This window comes from Rhea pennata, chromosome 4, assembly GCF_028389875.1.
Source record: "Rhea pennata isolate bPtePen1 chromosome 4, bPtePen1.pri, whole genome shotgun sequence".
Taxonomy (NCBI): domain Eukaryota; kingdom Metazoa; phylum Chordata; class Aves; order Rheiformes; family Rheidae; genus Rhea; species Rhea pennata.
This window is the reverse complement of record NC_084666.1, coordinates 14,773,454-14,791,873: the sequence shown is the minus strand read 5'-3', so window position 1 is coordinate 14,791,873 and position 18,420 is coordinate 14,773,454. Positions and strand designations below refer to the sequence as shown.

General features: G+C 37.7%; 1 long non-coding RNA gene across 1 annotated transcript; it reads right to left on the bottom strand.

The window, feature by feature from the left end:
- Positions 1 to 6,416: 6,416 nt before the first annotated feature.
- LOC134139989 (uncharacterized) lies at positions 6,417 to 14,287 on the bottom strand. Its single transcript, XR_009958303.1, has 3 exons — positions 14,146 to 14,287; positions 7,159 to 7,306; positions 6,417 to 7,014 (listed from the first exon to the last, which is right to left on the bottom strand). It is a non-coding gene; the product is annotated as an uncharacterized LOC134139989 (long non-coding RNA).
- Positions 14,288 to 18,420: the final 4,133 nt, after the last annotated feature.

Below are 18,420 nucleotides of genomic sequence, written 5' to 3'. Positions count from 1 at the left end.
GAGGCGCTCGTGTTCGCCCGTGCTGAGGACCCTAAAGCGAGCACATCGTTACCGAAGTGGGAGACGGTGGTGACCGTGGCACTAACTCGCAAAGAGAAGCAGCATCCGAGCAAATCGCCTGTTTGACTTGACAGCGAGCCCAGGTTTCTGCACAAGGAGAAGATGCCCGGCACGGGGCACAGCGCCTTGTGCTCCTTTGCACCGCTGCTGTGCGCTACCCCTGCGTATGCCCTGGGCCACGCCAGGAACTCGCCCTGCTGCTGCTCCTGCCCTCTCTGTCACTGGCCACCCCTTAACAAGATCATTTGGCATGAAATGCTGATCACGGCTTACACGGAGATAGACAGTTACTGCTGCAGAGCTACTGCTCTGCAACTCAACTGCAAAACTGTGAAACAGCTGTGTTTGGAGAAGCACCGCAGGGAAAGAGGGTGAATAAAAGGACTACAAGATTCAACGGGTGCTTTAGGAGCTTTCCCCAAAACATCCTTGCTTTGCACGTTACCTTTTGAGGGCTTGTGAATCTAGTAAGAAAGAACTGTACCAGAAAACCTGAGAAAACCAGCAGTGATTGGAGAGCTGGAGAAGGAAGAAGGGCACACAGAGAATTTATCTCAGAGCTGTAGCAGGACTCTCGCATAGCAGCTTCTCTCACGCCCCCAGGACGGTACGGCAGCTATAGCCAGGTGGACGTGGCTGCACTTCACGGCCTGTAAGGACGCACTGGCTCAGCCTGCTGAACCCCGGGGAGGCGGGGGGGAGTTTGTACCTCCTGTGAATGTGCGTCGTATATTTAAGTTATTTTAAGAGTGGAGGATTTACTTGCAACAGAGGAACATTCTGGCTTCCATGGGGGGAATATGCTGCTTTGTAACTGCCAAGTAAACTTGAGGAGGGAACAAACCCCAGTAACGAATCTTTGTTCTCCTAAACGTACAAACATGAAATACATATAATGACAACACTGGGGATTTAAAATAGCAACAAAAGAAATTTCAGCTCAGACAATTTCCCAGCCCCTCCTAATGCACAGCTGGATGTAGAGACGGAAGGACCCAGGTTTGTTGTGCCTTTGCATTTCTGCAGCTGATCTTTATGCTGTACAATACATCCCTGATCCAAGTGGCTAAAGCTTATATGAAGCTACATAGATTACAGATTTTTCTGTTGTTTACTAGAATGCTCCATGCTGCTCTTTTGTTTGATTGGAGGCTGTAAGTATTATTAAGAAATGTCGAGAGGGCAATTTTACATTATGATGTTAGAGCAATTTCTGTATCTGCGTTCTAAAAGGTGTTATGTCCCTATGGAGTGCTCAGATTTTGCTGTACCACTACATACAACTACTGGTTATCTATTGCTCTCTAGTGGTCAACATGCAACCCTGATCCTATACGCTCTAAAGCTTCATGTTTTCTTAACAGAGTGTGTTACTATAACATTACAAACCAGTCTGCAAGAATTTACCTCGGGGGAGGGAACCACAAGTCTTTTGTATTTTTATATCTTCTCTTGCATTAGCATCTCTAATATTTCTACCCACATCCCTATGTCTCTGTGTCCTCACCAAACTCTCAGTATCCCTTTTCTTCACAAGTACCCAAAACATACACAAAGCCTTGCTCCCCTCTGCTCCTGCGCTAGGTATCAGCACATCATTCTGCCTCCTGCCAAGCAAAACATGTTTCAGTGGGCTTGCAGCAAGCTAGGCAAAACAGATACTGGTTGGGTTATTACAGTTCTCCCTCCTTCAGTAAGCTATCAGTTTTTACAGTGTTACAGAGAGCTCATTCCCATCTAGACCTCCACTCATGTATCAGATTTGTTTAAACTGGGAAACATTAAGAAGTTACGGCAGTGAGTGTGTGGCGGGGGTGAAGGCTATGGAACAGATTGCATGATAACTTTGGTCTTGTTCACTTGGGAAATCACGTTAACAGTTAAATACAAATCAAAAGTTACAAAGAGACGAGCCACCTGTGAGTACACTCAAAGTAGAAATCAGAAAGAGGTTCTGAATTACGGGACAAGGGAGGTTCTGGAAGAGCTTTTCAAAAAACCTACTGAAAGCAAACAAGTAGTTTTGGGTGATGTTGACTGGCTTTGGTGAAGCACTATGTGCAATGATTATCTGTGAGAAAGAGAGCAGAGCAGAGCCAGAGCTCCTTCTAGCGCTGTGCTGCCTGTAGGTGACTGAGCAGAGGAAAGCTGCTGAGGACCCAGCACGGCCACTCAGCCAGCTTTTCTTCAGCAGCGGCCAGCAGCAGACGGCAGAGGGGAGAGCACAGCAAAGCTAGCACGCAGTGGTGATGATACCAGTGCACCTTGAGACATCTCTGAGGGGAGCAGGGAAGACATACAAAGTGAACAGAAGCAAAAATTAAAAAAAAATAGATCAACTAGATGAAAAAATATACACAAGTACCTTGTTCTCTCTTACCACTTACCTTTGTGGCTTGTAACTGTTCCTTTATTCTATCTTACATGTTTTAAAATATTTTAACTTTCTTGCAAGAAGCAGTCAAAGCAACAAAATGTGTTCATGGTGAAGATGCATCTCATAAATTGGTGCAGTGAGACAGAAATCTGAAATACAGTCTTACATTTTACATGGAAATTAGCAAAATGTACTTTATCCAGCTATCATTAGACTATCTTAATACTCTTTTTCAAGCTTTTCCCATAAAGTCTGCAGGTTCAGTAGAAAATCAAAGATAAAATATCTTTTCAGTGGTATGAATACTCCACTAAAAATTTGTTTCACTCCCAAATATTTACATGCAGTAACATAATACATTTCTACTGTATGTTGGTATAATCTGGTAAAAATAAACTTTGCAATAATCCTCTTCTAATATCTCATTAATATCCAGTGTTTTCCCAGGAAACTACTCCTATCAACATTGTCTCCTCATGCTTTATTCATCTATTCTGAATTCTCTAGAGTGTTCATACAAGGAACTATATATATATATATATATTTGTATGTGTGTGTGTGTCAGAGAAGTAGGAGAGGCTTATTCCACAGCAGTGAGCTGTGGTAAAATCTTCAAGTGGGTGCCCATATTTATGCTAGCCTACTACCACATGAAAATAACGCTTATCTTACCATTAGTGGTTAATGTTAGCTGCTGTGTAAATACATCTATTTTTCCTCAGAAATAAACTACTGCTGAAGTAAAAGTAGTTTTGCCTCACACTAGTACGGCCCTCACTTCCTGGCTTACCATAATTTCAAAGGCTTCTTAGACTTCTCTTTAAGTAATGTAGCTATTATAACAGCTCTCTTTCAGATAACCAGCCATTCTGTAAAACATGACCTAAGCTCCTGTTTTCTCATTATTGTCATGTCATCCATGAAGAAATTGCAAACAGGTGGAAGAGCATCTTTGTTAAATCTATACATATTCAACCCCCTTTAAAGGTCTACAGGTCTTAAAATGAGATTCTTTTATTTGAAAGATTTTTTCCTTATGAATTTTTATAAAAGTATGCTAGATTCCTGTTAAAGAAAATATTCAAGAGTACATATATATCCAGAAATAAACTACCTAATATGTGCTTTTTTCTTTAGGATAAATGAAGGACAAAATAAAAGTTTTGTTTTTTTTTTTCTAAAGCTCAGAATTTCAGATCATCATTGTTGGTTGTATGTTATTTTTATATCCACAGATTTTAATTCTCAAATAGAGGAGAATTTCCTCTCAAATAGAGGAAAATCCTCAACAGAGGATTTTTCCCCCTACAGTTTAACATTCTAAACCAGGGTAGCTTAGAAGGAGCTGAGGAGCAGAAAATATATACAGGCTCTGACTCAAGAATTTCCTGAACTACAGATTGTTGGACTTATTTCAGACATCTGACAGCTAATGGTGCCAAAGAGAGAAGCCTGTAATTTTTAAGACAGTCTTCCAGCAAGTCTATGATTGTAGAACTTATTCTCCATATATCAGTTGACCTAAAAGAACCTAAATTTTAGAAAATGCTTGCAGAATCACAGATTTTCCATACTTGAGATCCATGTGGTTTTGAAGTCTTCTGCTGCTATGGCAACATTAGCAATAAATGCATCTTTAAAACTCCTTTGATGAGTCACAAGTGTCTATCAAAATCTGTAATGAACTACAATTTCCAATCAAAGAATCTCACTGCTTGCTTTATAGCAATCATTCATCCTCTAGAATCTTTATTAAGGGAGGAAAAAAAACTGTTTCAGATTTATACAGTCAAAAAATAAATCCTACTGAAGTCCTTGATCTTCAAACATAGTCCAAATCCTGAGAGAAAACACTGCACCAAATTACCAAACAAGTCTAAAATAAGCCTCAAAAAATCTTGGATAGTCACAAATCTAAAAAGCAATTTTCTAAGCACTGAATACAACATACTAACTGCTTAAAAATACTGGGTTACCACCTCTACTGCTTATCAGAACCTCAATCTGTCAAGTACTACCACACTTGCTCCCTCTGCACTGCAATTGTAGATATTTTTATTTTAAGCATAGCAAGATGATAAATTGCTTTATTTATATAAGGTTACAAAATAACCTCTTATAGTATGACAACTTTTCAGCCCCACAAATTTAAACTCACTCTCTCCTCGCTCTTTGGAGCTTTAAGCCACCTTCATTCCATAGAAAAGCTCAAAAGGCCAATCCTGTTTGGTTCCCTGCAAGAGACGGGGTGAGTAATTGAGGATATCTTTGGGGCTTCAATATCTCACTGCTTAAGTCTAGTATGATGGCATCATTCCAGACATGATGAGAGAGCAATGCAAAGTCGGGGGAGAACTGTAACAACACAATATTAGATATCTGCAGACTTCTAGACTTTCAGGACCATAGTGTTAGGCCAATATGCATCATTGCCTTTGCAGCTGTTAGCAGCTGCATTGGAGGGAAGTAAATGTGAGCAGCTTTAAGGTTTATGGCTTTTGTTGGGGAGAGATCTGGATAGAGATGTATTCTAAAGAAGGATTACCTTTTTTTTTACAACATGCACAGCTTTAGAAATGATTTTTGTTTTTAAATAAAATTCAGTTAATTGACTTTGAACATATTATGGATGCAGCTTATCTTTTGAATACACCTAATGAGCGTATTTGGCTTTTTGAAATCAATTCAATGTCTCAACAGACACCTTTAGTGATATTTTTAGTTGCAGTAAATCATTTCATAAAATAATGAGGTTTGCAGCAGGGAAATCTTTAGTCAAATTAGAATTCCAAGACTGGAATGGATTTCTGAGCAGTTGTGAACAGCTTCCATCTCCATCCCAGGAAGCCATTCAACATACAGGGAACCACCACAAACAAGATTTCAAGAGTTACTCTTTATGTTCTTCCTTTTTAATACACCATACTATTTTGCATTGATATTGCTAAAACATGGCCCTGAGTTAAAACATTTTAATTTCACTAAGTCCTTAAAGAGAACAATTCTTCAGCATAAGTGTAAGATCTTGAAAGCATGCCTAAGCATGTGGATTTAAACAGTGGCTTTACTCTAGAAGCCAGTTACTGGTCTGGTTTTATGTTAGTACAGTGAGTTTCTGGGAGTTCTGCCTAAGGGGGGAAAAAAACCAACCCACCTCTAGAGCAATATTTAATAAGTACTGATTTCACGTATTACCATTTTTAGCTATTAAGAGGTCAATAAATGTTTTATTCAAAGTTTTTCAGTGCTTATATATATAAATGGTTTCAGGACCTATTTACTTCTTTAGTTACCAGAAGTTTAAAACCCTAAAACCGCACACATCCCTGATTTATTTAGTAACATAGAATGCTATATTGCTTGCTAGTACCTTTAACTATACTTCTTCAGGAACAATTATCATTAAGAAGTAAAGCTGTGAGCCATTTTTAGTAAGTGGCTTCCCTTTTTTACATTCTGTACTCTGTAGACAGGAGTACCAAACTGAACAAATTTATTTAGCTTGTATTCTTATTAACCATACAGCAGAGGGCTATTAAGATTTTTCATAACACAGTCAGAATCATCATGAGATCTGCATTCAGTTCTGTAATTACAAAGTCAATTGTTAACTACTTAGAAAAAGTATGGAAGTAAGACCTGTTCTTCCTGTGCCTAAGGATTCCTTCCTCTCTCCAAAGGCAAGACCCAAAGTCCACTTAAGCAGAATGGAAACTTTTAAATTGATTTTCATGGAGCTTTGGTTAAACTCTAACTCCTGATAATTATCTCAAAGCGCAAGCTGAAACTTGTTGAATCTGCTTGCTTGCAAGAGAAAGGAAACCACAGGTCAATGAATTCTCGTTTAATCTCACTACAGTGGATAGGCCACTGATGAAACAGCACACAGGAAAGACAGATTTTTAAGACACAACTGAAGCAACCCAATGCACAAATATCATTTAATTGCTCTTATTTTATTATTTTAACTTCTCTTTATACAATATGCTACAAACTGAACATTTCAGAATTAGCTTATTAATTAATAATACTGTTTTTTTGTGTTTGTTTTCAACTATTTTTCTTTTTTTTTTTTGGCAAAATGGACATAGCTACGCAATGCTGTAGACTGCAGTGCAAAGATCTGTGAGCTTAAGAGGAGTCTTACCCTGTCAGTAAGACCATCTGCTCCTGTCCAGCTCAACACTAGGGAAATCCTTGCCTCCAGCTAGCTTGCTTGTGCTTGATGACCCAATATCTTTGCACTGTGCCTTCCACCCTAGACCTCTAGGTCTAACGTTGGCAGAATAGAACTATCTTTGATCTTTCTTGCTCCCCAGAATTACACATATTTTTCTTAAAAGCAGACAGTCAATTAAAATATGATTTAAATATATAAAACAAAGTTCTTCTATAATGGCACTACAGTGTTCCTTATCAGTTGCATTGCATCAGTTTTAGTGAATCCTTTCGCAGGGTAATTCTAAGGTTTCCCACATGGAGGAAGAGACACTGAACTGCAGGATGCAGTGGCCAGCCAGCATAGGGGCAAACAAAGCTGAGTATGATGTAATCATTACACAGGGTACATACAAGCCCTGAAACAAAAAAAAAAAAAAAAAAAAAAAAAAAAAAGGAGGAAAGGAGAAGTCAAACTATTAGATTTGCTCATAGTTTCCAGAAGAAACCATAATTCTAAAGTTAGTGCTTATAGAGACAGTTTTCATTAAAAATCAACTCACATTCATAAATCCAGACAAGGCTTCAGGTGAAAGGCTCATGTGGTATAAACCATCATAGCTCAGTTGCCTCCAAAGGAGTGGGCATTTACATCAGCTGAAGATGTGTCTTCATCCAGAGAGGTAACCCAAAACTCAAGGTGGCAAATTCCTTTGAGGGACAATACAGAAGCCTCATGTAATTCTGGTATTTGTTTTATTCCTAGAAGATTAACTTCAATATTTGCAACAAGTAGATCTATTTGATAGTTCATTCATAATCACAGCATGAACTTCTATTTAGGCTATTTATTTTAATGACATTTTAAGAACCTATACAAATCATCTGAAATTTCTATTTGTTCTTGCATCAGCTATTATATGGATTGTAAGACAGATGTAAGAGAGGTTCTTCTGATCAGACGGATGATTTTAGCAACTAAGTGTTTGGATGCAAGATGTTTGGACTCACTGAAGCAGATGAATAAATCTCAATAAAACACCCACACATTACAATAATTTCCTCTGTGCTACAGGAAGAATAGGAAGAGAGAAAAATACACTCAATACAAAACAAAATTACTTTCTCCTGGGATTGGTTTAATCTATATTCTAAGTGATCTGAAAGACTAAAAACTATTAAATAGAAAAATATGCTGTATTGATAAAGCTGAATACCTCCACTGGACTGCGGGAAGTAGAGAAATGAGATTAAATAAAAAAAAATACATCAATTCAAAAGCCTTTTTGCTACTTCTTTTTCTTTAGCTCATAATTACACATACAGTCCAAGTGAGGTAGGTTTTTCAGTGCCCTGTCTCTTATCTGCTACCACCAAGACAAGAAATACTTCCTTTTTTCCTCTCTACTCCCTGTCCAACAACCACATGCTGCTCTGCCTTCGATATTACTAATAACTTCTTTCCCAAAGAGATTTTTTTTTAATGACTGTTTAGTATGATCAGCAAGCATTCATGAAGAATTTTGGTCAGAACAGAATGTGTTTGTCATGCAAGAGAGGGAGAGACAGAGTGAGAAAAAGAGAGGGGTGGGGAAGGAGAGAAAGACATGAGAAACAGGGAAAACACACTTGCTGCAGTTTCCAGCTACCTGGGCACTAACACAATAGTCTTCTGCACAGTGGGGAAAAGAGGAGTGTGTCTGTCCTTAAAGGACAGGACTACCTTTAAGGGGCAGTGAAGAACTGAAAACTCTGAATTGCTTCATAGGAAGACATCTGAATCTCAGAAAATAATATAGCATGCTGAAGTGTGGTTTGTCAGATGAGAAGATAACGTTTGTAAAAAACAAGAATCCAGAAATTCTGGGAATTTCATATTTCCCATCCACATGGGAAACTGACACTATTGAAGGAGAAGTGGATAGTCAAGAAATACTTCAGATAAGCAACATTGGGATCAGAATAAATTACTTTGGATCTGATCAGAACTAATTTAGTGGGGGAAAAATACTGATGCAAATTTCTTTGTGAGAAAAAGTAAATGGACACAGTGAGGGCATGAATTTATAAAAAATACTGCATATGGTCTAAGAAAATATAGGATTGTCTAGGGTGATGAAAACCTTGTTGAATTAAAATATGTCTCTGAATAAAAAGAGGGGATATTAACCTTCTCTATTCAAAACAGGCATGGCTTTGAAGCAGAATTTAAATTGAGTAGTAGCCTGGAAGCTTTGATTTACATCAAATAATTGGATATGTACTTCCAACATGCAAAGCAGGCAGCAGCTGGAAATGGTCTGAAGCAAAGTATGATTTTAAAAATCATCACTAAATTATTGGTAAAAAAAGCCAGGAGTACTGGGAACAAAACCAAGAGTGAGAAAGTATTAAAGATCAGATGATTCACATAGGAAAACTTTACCTATAAAATGACAGTCTCTCTGATTACTCCTACTGTTCAGGGAAAAGATCTTTTTGTTATATTTGAGAATTTTAAGAAAAAAGTCAACTAATTGCCCAGTTGCTCAGGTCAAAAAAAGCAAATCAAATGCTAGAAATGACAAAAAAGGAATAGCGAACAGAACAAGGGAGAATTATTTCTCTGTGTGAATCCAGTGCATTTACATCTTGGGTGCTCTGGGACGTTACGGTTCTCCCATCACAGAGACTTGAATGGGTTCAGAGAAAGGCAACACAGATGATTAAAGGTCTGGGACAGGTCTCCTGTGAGGAATAACCAGACTAGCATGAGAAAGAAACCACTGAGGAGGGAATACAATAGAGGCCTCTAAATCTGTGAGCAACAAAGAGAGGATAAATAGAGAACAATTGTCCAGGGTTTCACAAGCCAAGAGATAGGGGTGTCACTATCAAATAAAGCAAGCAGGCAGCAGATTCAGAACAGACAAAGGAGGTGAAGAAATGGTTAAAATGCAAAAAATCTAGTGATAGAGCTTTGTTAGTAATAAAAGTTTGTATAGATCCAGTAAGTGTGTGGAAAAAATCAAAAATAAATATCCATTGGGGCTAAGTAGAAGGACATGACTCTGAGAACATATTCATGAGAACATATTCATTTTCATGAGAACATGATTGCCTGTTCTTGTGCTCTTCACTAGGCATCTGCTGTTGGTTCCTAACAGAACACAAGGTTAGAAGGACCTTTGGCATAAAATGTCATTTTTATATTCTTGGGAGACTGATGTTATAGGCTTGTATCTTAAATATGTTAGGTTGGTTCAGAATATAAATGATCTTCCATTCTGTTTAAAAGAAAGGAATCAATAAACTATAATTAAATAGAAAGCTATTGATGGTGATTTTACCATAAAGAAAACCAGCAATAGCCATTTGTTGAACACCACAAAAGCAGAAGGAAAACGTTAAAAAGCAGTATTACAAGGTTGTAATTGAAAAATGCAAAAGTGTTCAGGGTTTGTTAGCAAACAAGGAAATAAGTTACCTATTGATGTTCTACTCAGATACTCAAAAGATAGCATTAACTCCTTTACAAATTATATATAATAAACACACCTGCCATATCTCTTATATTATTACTACATTAAGCTATTCTAGAATCCACATGAACTGATTCAAACCTCAAGCCACTTTGGATGCTGACAGAATATTAAAAAAAAAAGGAAAGCTTAGAATCAGAGACAAGAAGTTACATTAATCACAGGAATGAGCTCAGAAGTATAGGGATTTTTTTTAAGAAAATAAGCTATGAATAAAGTGAGAAGAGCTCAATGAGAAGGTCTGTCCATAAAATCTTTTCAGATGCAGCAGTAAAATGATTAATCAGAATAATTTCCTTCAAAGGGTCTCCATGAAGACTTATAAGGACTGTAACAATACTATAATATTACCAGATTAAAAAACCCTCCCTCCTTTGATTTTACTGGGATTATAGTGTATCCTTCAAATGTGATAAATCCTCTCTTTGTTTTCAATAACTGATTTCAATTCTTCTGCTCAAGTAGTTTATTGGCAGATTTATTTTCAGTATTGCCTGTCACTGTTGCACAGCATTCCCGCACTGATTGCTGCTTCGAGACAATTGTGTTTACTTAACCAGGTTGTGGAGGGAATAGGTGGGAGACAAGGGCTGGTGGGCAATTTATTCAAAGGCTATTATAACTTAATGAGATCGAACATCTTGGGCTCCTTTTACAGTCGATGGTCAAAGGTGGGGTCCTCCAGAAAGCAATTTAGAAGTAGGAGGAATTCCAATTTTCACACTTTGATTCTCTCTCTGGCTCATCTCTCTGGACTAACTATGTAGGAAAGCACTTGCAAAATCATCCTTGTTATGTTAATATTGAGCTTTGGGAATGCTATTACCCTTTGAAGATGTGGCATGATGTGCCATAAGCCTATTGGATTTCACAGTAGCAGAGCAAAGGCTTCCCCCGCCCACACTCCCCCAGGAGTGCAAGCCTAGGAAGGCCCCCAGGGTGTAAACACGAATCGCAGAAGGTCAGTTACTGCAGGAATGTAACCTAGGGAGCTGGGAAGAGTTGGTTTTAGGGCATCACAAAAGGAAGACTAACGATGTATTTAACATGTGTAAAACATGCCATAAACCCTGAAAACACAAAGAAGATAACAAGGGAGTGTAAAAAACAGTCTCAGTCCCTAACAAGGAACAAAGGAAGACAGAAGTAAAGGAATTGCTCCAGTATCCTCTCCTCTGGTTAAGGAGGCTGTGCCTGAGTAATGCCACTGCTTATCCACAGCACTCACTTCCCTCACCTTCAGTAGGGAAGCAGCATTTTCTGACTTGCCATTTCCCACAGCTGGCTACTGTTATTCATCAGGTATACGTAAAGAATTTTATTTTACTAAATATTTGGGTTAAGTAAACAAGAATTATAAAGAGCAGTTTGTGTCCCTGTGTTCCCTTCTCTAACTTTCTCACGTAACAGCATGATTTATTACTACAGCACCCCTCCAGTGTAAGTTAGGCTGTAACGGTCAAGATGGTGTGCATGCATTGGAAATGTTTAACACTTTTATAGAAAACTTCCATGAAGAAGTCATTTCTTCAGAAAGTGAAACTGAAGAGATAAGATCATAGAATCATAGAATGGTGAGGTTGGAAGGGACCTCTGGAGGTCATCTAGTCCAACCCTCAGCCTAGCCCGTACGGGGATTAAACCCACGACCTTGGCATTAGCAGCACCACGCTCTAACCAATGATGAGAAAGTATACTGTGAAAATATCTGTCAGAGGAGAGAGACAAAGATAATCAATGACTTAATAAATCTCATTTGTCTTTTAACAGTGTTTAAAAAATGTGCTCTTGGTAAAAGCAAATTATTCCCAAAGTAGGTAGTTGGATCCTACCAATGTAAGATACTGTACTCATCACTAAATTAATGTGCTGATACATGAAAATTCACCCTCCTAGGTGGAACACACCAATGATAGTGTACCTCATCGCTGAGTGAAGCCTAAAAGGCTTCCTGTGCAGCATAGAGAAGTTTCCTGGATGAAGTGAAATGAAACTTCTCTCTTCCTGTACGACTGTGGAGTCACTATTGTGACAAATGTTCAGACACTTCCCTGAAGCATCATTGTCTTCAGGAGCTTAAGTAGTTAAATTGCTAGTAATTTCTTGGGCACTCTCCTTTGCTGCTTGCTCATTAGTCCTTCCCTAATTATTTTCTTAAGATTATTTCCATCTCTATGCCTGATGTGCACCTAATTTGAAGTTATATTATCACTACAGTACCTGTCAAAGGTAGGAGCCAGGGTTCAGTCATCCCAATACCAATATCACCATAAATTGGGTGACTCCAATACTGTCTGTTCTCATTTAAGGGCCAATAACGCACTGCATGGGTGAATCTCATTTGTGTGGTTGTATCATGGATGTTTGTCTAATATACAAACTTTATAGCTCAGCAGACACATACACTTTGCACTGGAGTACAAGTTAGGGAATTTTTGCTCCATTAAGAGCCAAAATAATCAGTTAGTTTAGTGCAGGATATCAAAATAGATAGTGTAGGGTGTCAAAATGACATCTTTTTCTCAAAGCAGGTGAGACAGTCCTTAACTAAGGGAAGGAGTGTTAGAACAATTTCCAAGAAAGTTAGAGATGAATAAGGACAACTTCAGGAAGGGGCTTCCTGGTAACTGACTAGTTACCAGGAAAAGATTGGTTCTGATGAACGTAACCTGAGGCATATAGCCTGCAGGAAGAAACAGGTTCCTACCTGTGTGGGTCAGAACAGAGCCTACAGTAGGCTGGCTGAATGCAGACAGACAGACAGATTGTTTAGATTTGATTTCTGTGTAATAAGATTAAAAGCATGGTTTTCTTTCTTTTTTTCACTGACACCTTTTACAAGCACCTGTAACTGTGTAGCTGTGCTGTCTGTTTATGGTACTGTAAATAAATACTTTTCATTGCACTTATCTTAACCTAAATCAAGTTAAATGGGATGTTAGCCTTTGGATAACATTACAGAATTTCAGCCCTGAAGTGGTTATATTCCCTACAAGTAGGAAACTGGACTTTCTAACAAGGACATCGCTTTCCAATATGCTGCTTCAGATATTCAAATAAGATGTTTCTTCACATAAGCTGTGCAGGCCGGTTTGAGATCTAGAATCACGTGGGTCAGGAAAGACATTTCTTCTAGTGATTAGCTGTAACTCTCTGGTCTATAGTAAAATACTGAGTATTGCATCTGACACATAGCAGTCCCAAGGGTATATTTAACAACTGCCAGCTCTCCATACACCTTAGCATACTTTTTTCATTAATTGTAAAAAAGCATTAAGAATTCTTCTTCAGCCTGCCTTCTATACTACAATCATTATTATACCCATTACTCAGTTAATTGCAGTGAGCAGTCATGACTTTAATACTTAACATGTCACTTCTTTAAAAGAAGTACATATAAGCATTAAATATTATAGCTAATTAGTAACCAGCATTTTAAATGGAATTCAGATACTCTAATGAAATATTACTGTTCTATAAGCTCACAATGTTAAAATGCAACACAGAACAGAATATGTAATTGGAAAGTAGGCAAAATATTTATTACATTTAAAATTAAGGGAGAGTTCTTCCAACTAGTTAGACTAAAACCATACAGGAATATAAAATCAAGCTACACTTCTCTATTGCATTGTATTTTGAGTACAATTACAACCTGAACTTAACATATAAACAGGAGAATAGAGGATATGTCTCAGTCGGGGATATAAAGGAAAGAGACAGGACAAAAGAGAAAAGAAGAGATTGAATGTTAAATGTAACTGACAATTTCAGAATTGTTACATATTTCTCATGGTAGGCAAACTAACTCTCATACTTCCTTTATGTTTAACATTTTTCTTTGGAATGAAAGAAAAACCTTTCTGAAAAACAGGCTGTTATACAACATAAAAGCCCTTCATACATTTTAACTGGAAAAAGAAAAAAAAAGGAACTAATGACCCAGGAGCTTGTAAGAATATAGTTACATGTTACAAACAAATTGCTACTCAATAGGAAAATGTATTGAAAAGATAAAGATTCACTTACTTAATTCACAGCCAGATCATTTTGGGGTTTGACTTATATTTTGAGTATGTTATATAAAATTTTAGAAATGTTTCCTGTTTCACATGCTGTTAAAAAAGGAAAGGACCTGGTGTAACACGGTAGTGGGACACGAGGACGCGCCGTGCTTGCTCCTCGTGACCGTGCTGCTCTGTCCTGCTCCCACAGCAGGCCGTTTGGAAGACGGGGAATTTGAGCCCGAGCTTTCTGTTCCACGTCTGACCGGGCTGCCGTGCCGCTGCCCTGACGATGCGGCGGCTCGCTACCTCAGCTACCGCCTAAGGGAGCTCTCAGCAGCGCAGGGCCCTGCCTAGCGGATCTGCGACGTGAGATCTAGTGCACGGAATATTAACAAAATCACTAAACGGCTTTGTTTTGGCTCCAGCTAGGATATTTGCTAAAAACTTCCTGCCACTGAGAGACTGCAACAGTGATGGCTTCAAATGTCGTACAACTCTCAGCCAGCTGTAAACAATAAACAGTTGAATTCAGTGAGTCAGGCCAGTTCTAAAATAAAATTTGAGGAATGTATTTTTGCTTGGAATGGAACTGAACCTCAACTATAATTCTGTCCAAACTATTAAACAGAACTGCAGTGGATTTGAAAAAGAAACAGGACTACTGATTAAAGTAAAGATTAATTTTTGAAAGCTCTCTCAATGATGAAAACAAAATATTGAATAGATGTGCATTTGTACTCAGAAAGTAGCTGTGGGAAGTTGCCACAATGTAAGTCACTGATTAGGGTGAACGAAATCAAAGAAAGAATAATTATTTCATCCAGAGGAGCCTAGAATGAAAAGTCAGCGTATTGGAAAGTTTTTGTGTGATCCCCATCAGCCTCAAAAAACAAACAATGGATCACACATGAGGAAAAATTTACACTTAGCGACTGAAGTCATTGGAGCGCTAATAAGGCAAAACTAAAACTAATTCAAAATGAAGCAGAAACAGAGAATGTACTATTTTGGAAAGACTGTCAAGAAGATACATATTAGCATCACAATGATTGACTCAAATAGCAGAAGTAGCAGCAATCAGTTAATCCGCTGATGGCAAGGGTTAATATTGAAGGGAGATTGTTCCTTTGCTGAGATATGTGCAGATACAGGCTTACTGTTGATACAGTTGCTAACAGAACAACAAAACTTTTGAGAGAAGCCAAATGATATTTCTGGTAATTAGAATACACATAAATTATAAAGCTTGATTTTAGGTTATCCTCCTAAATGTCAGGTGATTTATAACTTGCCTGAGTAACTTTTGAAACTGAAAGACTTCTGGCAGGAAATGGACTTGCCCCGACAGCAACAAAATGTGATGCTTTACTAGCTGTACTGAGGCCACTAAAATAATGGCACAGATTTTCAGCTGGAAAAACTGACCCTCAAGTCACTTTTATAATGCTCAGTTAAACTTCCAGCTGGAAACATCCAACATCTTCCCTATTGCCAAATTCTTACCAGTTTCAATGAAAACAAGAAGAAAGTCTTGAGTGGGTTTTTTTTGCTCATGTTTATACCCAAACATCAACTTCTGCTGCCATAAGAAGTTGAATTCAAGGTGGAAGTTGCTATAACACTGCTTTCACATTGTCCAATTGAACTCCCTCATAAATGAGTCTACATTTTAGTTTTTCTTTTGATGAATGTTGAAGTCTTTTCCATTGTTAGCATTCAGGACTTAGGTAAAATGGAGTCTTGCTTATAGAAAGGAGTAGATACTTTCACGTAGGTAAAATTTAAACTTTAGTATAAAACAAGAAGTTAAAAGAGGCCATTTCTTCTGGCGTTTGACAAGAAAGTTAAAATATGTAGTTTTCCTTTCTTTAAAAGCTTGTTTGGACAACAGCCATCAGAACAAATCTTTCCACATCATTGTTTTACCAATAAATAAACATTTGAAGCATTTAATGCAGTTAACAAACACTAACTTGCACAGACAACACTAGTTCCATCAAACTGGAATTCAAGATGCCTTTACTTTCCTACACCTCCTACACTCAGCTCATCTGGAACACATTCTGGCTCCATATTCTGGAACACATCATAAAACTATCAATTAGCCATTTCTTAAAGCAGCGCCATTAACAAGTCAATAACAAATGTCCCTTTCACATGAAGTTAAACATTTGTATGAACTGAGTTTTTGAAGTTATGCAGGATGGCTTTACCCTTATTATTTTCTTAGTTTTGGCTGTTAGCATGTTTTTTTCTTTTTTCTTTCTTTTTTTTTTTTTTTTTTTTTTTTTTTTTTTTTTTTTGCTATAATGCCCCAATTTTTGTTTTCTAATCAACAACACTTAGAGGGCTTGTAATACTAAAACACTCAGCTGAAGTACTGTAAAAAATTGTCTAAGATTTCAACTTATTCAAGGACAGTATTTTAGATCATAGTTTTATCTTTGAATCTGACATTGGCAACACAACAAATGGTGACATTAACTTGTTTGTTAATACAGAAAAAATATCCCTGTCATAAATAATTTCAGAATAACCGAAATTGTTATTATGATCTGAGTCTTTCATTTTACACAACTTACAGACTGTTTTCAAGCCTAGACTAGGCAGAGTTTCACCATAGCCTTTGAGAATCAGTCCTTTTCTTTTCATGGGGCTGGGTAGATTTGGCTAGAAAATTTCTCAATGATACCTATAGTAATGTAATCTCATTCTGAAAACAGAGTATAATTTTCTGCCTAGTATTTCTCCTCTTGTGGAACCCAATTTGACAGCCAAGATTTTCAAACTAGTATTGGCCTTGCCAACAATGAATTTTACTCAAATATTTCATCAGTGAATGGGAATTTATTCAGATAATGTGAGCTAGTTGAAAAACAGATCCCTTGTTAGATTCCTTTTTAAACAGTTTCATAGCAATTCTCAAAGCAATGAATCAATGTCTCCTGGATGGCAATTCCCTCTGTATTTCCAGCATGGCAATGAAACACAGAATTCCGTGTACTAGTAACGGTAAGAATTATGAATGTGAAATTGTAGGAAGCAGAAATCTCCAATTTGAGATTTACCAGCTGCTTCTTACACAGAATGAAAATGCAGTCTTGTTCAGAACTATATTATAAACACTCAATCTGCCATTAATATAAATGAAAATAACTTACAAGCTAGGCTTGTAACAGATTTCTTGTAAGCCACGTGAATACTTATCAGTCTTGTTCATACAACAATGTCTTTTGTTAAATGATTCTTGTATACTATGGCTTGATTTCTCAGCATCAGAGTCATCATATTTGTGTGTTTACTTAACCTTCCCTTAGCAGAAAGGGAGTGAGCATATGCTGTGGCCTCAATATGACATATGCAGAAAAAAATGCATGTGTGTCATCCTGAGGTTCAAAAACCACATGCATTATTTGTGGAGAACTCACATGTTTTGCTATGAGGGACAGAGAACTTATTTCTTACCAAATGTCATATCTTGTTCCACAGTGCAAAACTAGAGAAGCAGGAGAAGGGAACAGAACCACTAGCAATTGCATCCTTGTCCTTATTTTACAATGCCAGGGGTTGTCTCTTTGAGAAGATGAGCCTAGCTCAAGAACTGTAATTGGCAATATGACCTTCACAGATCTTGACTATACACGTGAAGTGGTAAATGGGGAGAACATCTGAAATGTTATGCTTGAATACTTGAATGTCAACTGTCCAAGTTTTGCTTCATCTTCTGAGATAAAACCAATTAGTTGCATTCTAGGCATGATGCTGCTTTTGTAAAGCCTGCGTTAGAATCCTGCCCTACCAGTCTGCATTTGTACTCCTCATCTGGGACCATGTCCTTGTGAAGACTGAGCTGCATTACGTGTCCCTTGGCTTTATCACATACAGCTGCAGCTTGGATGATAAACTCAGCCAAGGACATTTCTGTTTCTGAGGGGAATTAGCAACTGCTAAAAAGTCATCTCATTGCATCTTGTGCCTGTCAAAAATGGCAAGTGTGTCAGCTCTACATGAGGGATACAGTTTGCAGGAGAATCCAAATCTTCCCCAAACATGTAACCAAGAAGCACAAGAAGAAACGATGCGCTGTTATGTTATTCAAGCTTTATGAAAGAATAATTAAAACTTTGTTAATCCTTTGTCCTTGTAAGATCCCTGAACACTGAGGACTATTTCTTAAACTTAAGTGTCTGCCTTATTACAGCATTTAACAAACCTCTCTGAATCCCTCTGGGAGCCTCAAAGCATCACAACTCACCTTTTAAGAAATACTGTTCGGCAAATTCCCCTTTCAGCTTTG